The sequence below is a fragment of the Babylonia areolata genome, chromosome 14 (assembly GCF_041734735.1).
Source record: "Babylonia areolata isolate BAREFJ2019XMU chromosome 14, ASM4173473v1, whole genome shotgun sequence".
In the NCBI taxonomy this organism is placed as follows: Eukaryota; Metazoa; Mollusca; class Gastropoda; order Neogastropoda; family Buccinidae; genus Babylonia; species Babylonia areolata.
Window position 1 is genome coordinate 17,834,839 of NC_134889.1, and position 6,000 is coordinate 17,840,838.

The 6,000-nt window shown below is 37.1% G+C and overlaps 1 protein-coding gene across 1 annotated transcript in view; it reads left to right on the plus strand.

Annotated features, from left to right (window-relative positions):
• The window catches only part of LOC143289630 (nose resistant to fluoxetine protein 6-like), a 71,279-nt gene that overhangs the window by 55,143 nt on the left and 10,136 nt on the right, over window positions 1-6,000 (plus strand). The gene's annotated exons all lie outside the window — the stretch shown is intronic.

Sequence of the window (6,000 nt, forward strand, 5' to 3'; positions counted from 1 at the left end):
AGCAATATTCCCATTCCCATTCCGATGTTTTCAACACGCTTGCTATCGTTCTGGGATCAGTCCCTACCTTCTGATTTAAAACATAAATAAATGGGTGTGCAAAGAAGCCAAAACGGGGTGGGGGAGGTGTGGTGGTAATGTTTTCCCATTTTAGTTTATAGAACTTTAAATGAGAACTTCAAATACTCCTTCCTGTGGACACCCAGTGAAGGTAAACTGGCGATTTATCGATGACTACCTTTGCGTCAGATAAAAACAGGTAAGAGGCTCTCTTGCAGCAGTACTGGGATGGTGAATGAGTTCATTTACAAAGTTATTAACAAAACTAAACATTTCATTTAAACACAGCTACGTACTTACCAGGCCGGACAACCAAGGCTGTATGGTTTCTCTCCTCCAGACCGCTAGCGACTGAGCCTGACAAAATGACGCTTTTGACTGTGGAGACACGAACTCACATCGTTTCACCCCACGGGCGAGATGAGCTTGCGGGTAAAAAAAAAAAAAATCGTGAACAGTTGTAAACCACTCACACCAGCACTTGGAGACCCCCACCCTACCCCCTCCATTCCGCACTCTCTCATTTTCACCCCTATCTCTCCCATCCACCTGTCATCTATGTGTGAGTGTGTCTGTGTATGTTATATAAATACGTATCATGTGTAAGTGAGCGAGTGTGTGTGTGCGCGCGCTTGTGTGTGTGTGTGTGTGTGTGTGTGTACCTTCTTCGACATGCATATTCATTTGCACGGGTTTTTTTTTTCTCCTTTCACCATCCCCCTCCTCCTGTAGGTATATTTGTGTACAAAATGTAGTGAATGTAGATTGGTTAGGACAGATGGGAAATAAAAGCAAGGCTGAAATCCTTATCATTGGGTCTGACTCTCTCTCTCTCTCTCTCTCTCTCTGTCTTCGGCGTGAACCACCACTCTGTTTTGATTATCCCAAGCACCACAAAACCACATTGCTGCCTCTCTCTCTCTGATCTCTCTTTCTCTCTCTCTCTCTCTCTCTCTCTGTGTCCCAGGTGGCGAGATCTGGGGTGGGAGGGGGGGTCCCAGGTGGCGAGATTTGGTGGGGGGGGGGGGGGGGGGGGGTCCCAGGTGGCAAGATTTGGAGTGGGAGGAAGGGGGAGGATCGGTGGGGGAAACTTGATACCCGCTAGTTCAATGTGTGGCCTCACAACGGCAACCATAACACACAGAACAAGATCAGTGACAAACCCCGAAACAATGCTAACTGTGCTAACGTAACTGTGTTCGAAGTTGCCAAGGAATGGACAGTGGAAGTGTGCATCGAGAAAGAGAGGGAGAGAGAGAACCGTCATTCTCAACCACACCATCGTGGGAATTGAGAAAGCCCAACTTTGTTATAGACTACACAAATCTCGAAAAATAAATCGATTAATATATTAAAGAGCTCTGCATGCTCTCATGATTATGGAAAATAAATATAGAAATAGTAATAATATCAAAAAATGTATACAGGTGATTCGGTTCTTGATAATGGCAAAACGGGAGCAGCTTTTGGAAATCCGGAATTGAACCATGAGAAAAAGTACCACTTGTAATTGTACAAACAATTTACAGTCTTTACTGCTGACCTCGTGGCCATACTCATGACTTTGATTCACATTCTAGATTTTCATAAAAATGATTACGGTCAAATTCCTCTGTGTAGTTTCAAAATCAGCGCTGCACGCGCTTAGATCTGCAAATTAAAAAATATACACAAGAGAGGCAAGGCCTTCAAGACTCACTTGTGATACACTTAAAAAAATAATCTAATCGTTAAAATGTGTTCTGTATTTGTTATTATAAAGCTTAGGGTTAAAAAAAGAAAAGAAAAAAAAGAAGTCATAATCAGATTTGAACCCCGCGTGTTCAGGTGAGAAGAAACTGTCTTCCCATTACACTATCGTGGCTCCTTAACTGACGTTCTAAAATTTAATATTTGAACATACTTTTTTAAAGGGCGATCAATCAATTGCGGTATTCGCACTACAGTGAGAACGCTGTTTAAATCATATTATTCTGGTGTATCTTGGGCATTCAAAAAATCTTTAAGGGCAATAAAAAAAAAATTCTTTTTAAGTCCGCGGTAAAGGAGACGTGGCTATCCTCCAATCACACTGCAAAATTTAGCCGTTTTCTCTATATCTAGATAGATGTACAAGTTTAGTTACACCCGCCGGGCATGTAGTATGACACGGTCAATTCAATTTCTCTTTTATGTTCATTCTAGTTTTATACTTTTAAAGTTGACATGAAAATTTAGTATTTTGTTAAACTAATAACATGTAGAGCCAAGTACAAGTACTTCTAAACGTCTTCTAAAAGGACTTCATTTTGAGAAAAGTCAAGACTGGAAATTTTTTCGTTTCATCGTAATCAGTTCAAGGGTATTAACTCACATGGTTTACAATTTATAACTGTGAATTCCGACTGATTCTGTGGATATTTTTATGGCAGTTTGGGGCATAATCCAGTAAGTGATGAGGCGTTCACAAATCTTTCTCTGGATAAATATTTCACGGTCTCCTTCTCCAACTTTCCATCACATGTAATCATGTATTGTCGATTGAATATAGGATTGAACAGGCAGGTCAACAACTTGAAACAAAATGGCGTCGTTCGCGTTCGCGAAGAATATGAGCATGCGCTTTGAATGTGTATAAATATGTGTACGCAATTGATTTTTGCCCATGACCTTCAGGGCTCAGCCAATAGATCTGTAAAGCCCACTCGTCATATTGATTTTAGTTTTTTTCCGAAAAAGACCACTTGGGCGAATGAACATAGTGAAAGCCCTGTACACACAAGCTTTTTATGTTTTGAGTATAATTTCAAAATGACATGTTTAAGATGAGAAAGATCATTTTAAAGCAAATTAAGTCCCATAGCATTAATTACAGATTAATTTCCCTTTTTTACTATCTGCACCAAAACGTTTGCAAAATAAATAAAACTTCCATGCTTAGCAAAACAAGTTCCTGTTTGAACAAAAAAATGATACTAATGACTGCTCTTGTTGTTGTGTCAGAATATCAGATCAAAGTGCCAAGTTTAGAGAATACAAAAAATATAAATATGACTGTAAATGCAGTTTGCATATAATTTGGCTTCTTTTTTCTTTCTTTCTTTTTCCATCCCAGAGGTGCAATATTGTTTTAAACAAGATGACTGGAAAGAACTGATTTTTTCCTATTTTTATGCCTAATTTGGTGTCAACTGACAAAGTATTTGCAGAGAAAATGTCAATGTTAAAGTTTACCATGGACACACAGACGCACACACACACACACACACACACACACAGACAGCCAACCGAACACCGAGTTAAAACATAGACTCACTTTGTTCACACAAGTGAGTCAAAAAAACTGAAAAAGAAATAGATACATAATGCATTGTGACTTCTGCAAGTGATAATATGGATGTGAGGCCACGCCAACCAAAACGTTCAAATAAAGGACTGTCTAATGACGCAGATGGCATTTCTAGCTATGAATAGAATCTAGAAAGATTCCCCAACCGAAAGCTGCCAGCATTTTTGTCAACGAACTGAATGCAAAGCAGGGAAAAGTCACAATATTTCGATGACGAGTTATCTCGTCATTGTGGCAGCGAAGCGTACATGCTTTCCATGACGAGATATCTCGTCATATAGGCAGCCTACGGGTTAAACGACAACACTGAAATGTGAAACTTTCTACTTTAACTGAATGTCTACCATCATCTTTAAATGACAACATTGAAATGGGAAACTTCTTAGTGTAACTGAATGTCTACCATCATCTTTAAATGACAACATTGAAATGTGAAACTTCCTACTTTAAATGAATGTCTACCATCATCTTTAAATGACAACATTGAAATGTGAAACTTCCTACTTTAACTGAATGTCTACCATCATCTTTAAATGACAACACTGAAATGTGAAACGTCCTACTTTAAATGAATGTCTACCATCATCTTTAAATGACAACATTGAAATGTGAAACTTCTTAGTGTAACTGAATGTCTACCATCATCTTTAAATGACAACATTGAAATGTGAAACTTCCTACTTTAAATGAATGTCTACCATCATCTTTAAATGACAACATTGAAATGTGAAACTTCCTACTTTAACTGAATGTCTACCATCATCTTTAAATGACAACATTGAAATGTGAAACGTCCTACTTTAAATGAATGTCTACCATCATCTTTAAATGACAACATTGAAATGGGAAACTTCCTACTTAACTGAATGTCTACCATCATCTTTAAATGACAACATTGAAATGTGAAACTTCCTACTTTAACTGAATGTCTACCATCATCTTTAAATGACAACACTGAAATGTGAAACTTCCTACTTTAACTGAATGTCTACCATCATCTTTAAATGACAACATTGAAATGGGAAACTTCCTACTTTAACTGTGTCTACCAAACGTCCTGCTTTAACTGAATGTCTACCATCATCTTTAAATGACATCATAAATGGGAAACTTCCTACTTTAAATGAATGTCTACCATCATCTTTAAATGACAACATTGAAATGGGAAACTTCCTACTTTAACTGAATGTCTACCATCATCTTTAAATGACAACATTGAAATGTGAAACTTCCTACTTAACTGAATGTCTACCATCATCTTTAAATGACAACATTGAAATGTGAAACGTCCTACTTTAAATGAATGTCTACCATCATCTTTACATGACAACATTGAAATGGGAAACTTCCTACTTTAACTGTGTCTACCAAACGTCCTACTTTAACTGAATGTCTACCCTCATCTTTAAATGACAACATTGAAATGTGAAACGTCCTACTTTAACTGTGTCTACCAAACGTCCTACTTTAACTGAATGTCTACCCTCATCTTTAAATGACAACATTGAAATGTGAAACTTCCTACTTAACTGAATGTCTATCATCATCTTTAAATGACAACATTGAAATGTGAAACGTCCTACTTTAAATGAATGTCTACCATCATCTTTAAATGACAACATTGAAATGGGAAACTTCCTACTTAACTGAATGTCTAGCATCATCTTTAAATGACAACATTGAAATGTGAAACGTCCTACTTTAACTGAATGTCTACCATCATCTTTAAATGACAACATTGAAATGTGAAACTTCCTACTTTAACTGAATGTCTACCCTCATCTTTAAATGACAACATTGAAATGTAAAACTTCCTACTTAACTGAATGTCTACCCTCATCTTTAAATGACAACACTGAAATGTGAAACTTCCTACTTTAACTGAATGTCTACCATCATCTTTAAATGACAACACTGAAATGTGAAACTTCCTACTTTAACTGAATGTCTACCATCATCTTTAAATGACAACATTGAAATGGGAAACTTCCTACTTTAACTGTGTCTACCAAACGTTCTACTTTAACTGAATGTCTACCATCATCTTTAAATGACATCATAAATGGGAAACTTCCTACTTTAAATGAATGTCTACTATCATCATTAAATGACAACATTGAAATGGGAAACTTCCTACTTTAAATGAATGTCTACCATCATCTTTAAATGACAACACTGAAATGTGACACTTCCTACTTTAAATGAATGTCTACCATCATCTTTAAATGACAACATTGAAATGTGAAACTTCCTACTTAACTGAATGTCTACCATCATCTTTAAATGACAACATTGAAATGTGAAACTTCCTACTTTAACTGAATGTCTACCATCATCTTTAAATGACAACATTGAAATGTGAAACTTCCTACTTTAACTGTGTCTACCAAACGTCCTACTTTAACTGAATGTCTACCCTCATCTTTAAATGACAACATTGAAATGTGACACTTCCTACTTTAACTGAATGTCTACATACAACACACTGTGTGACAGCAGTACACAATTTCTGTCCCACACTTCTCTGTTGATAATGCTGTTGTTGTTGCTGCTGGCTGTACAATCACAGCTGTCAGTCTCATCGTCGCTGTGACGTTTCTAACGCTGTGAAT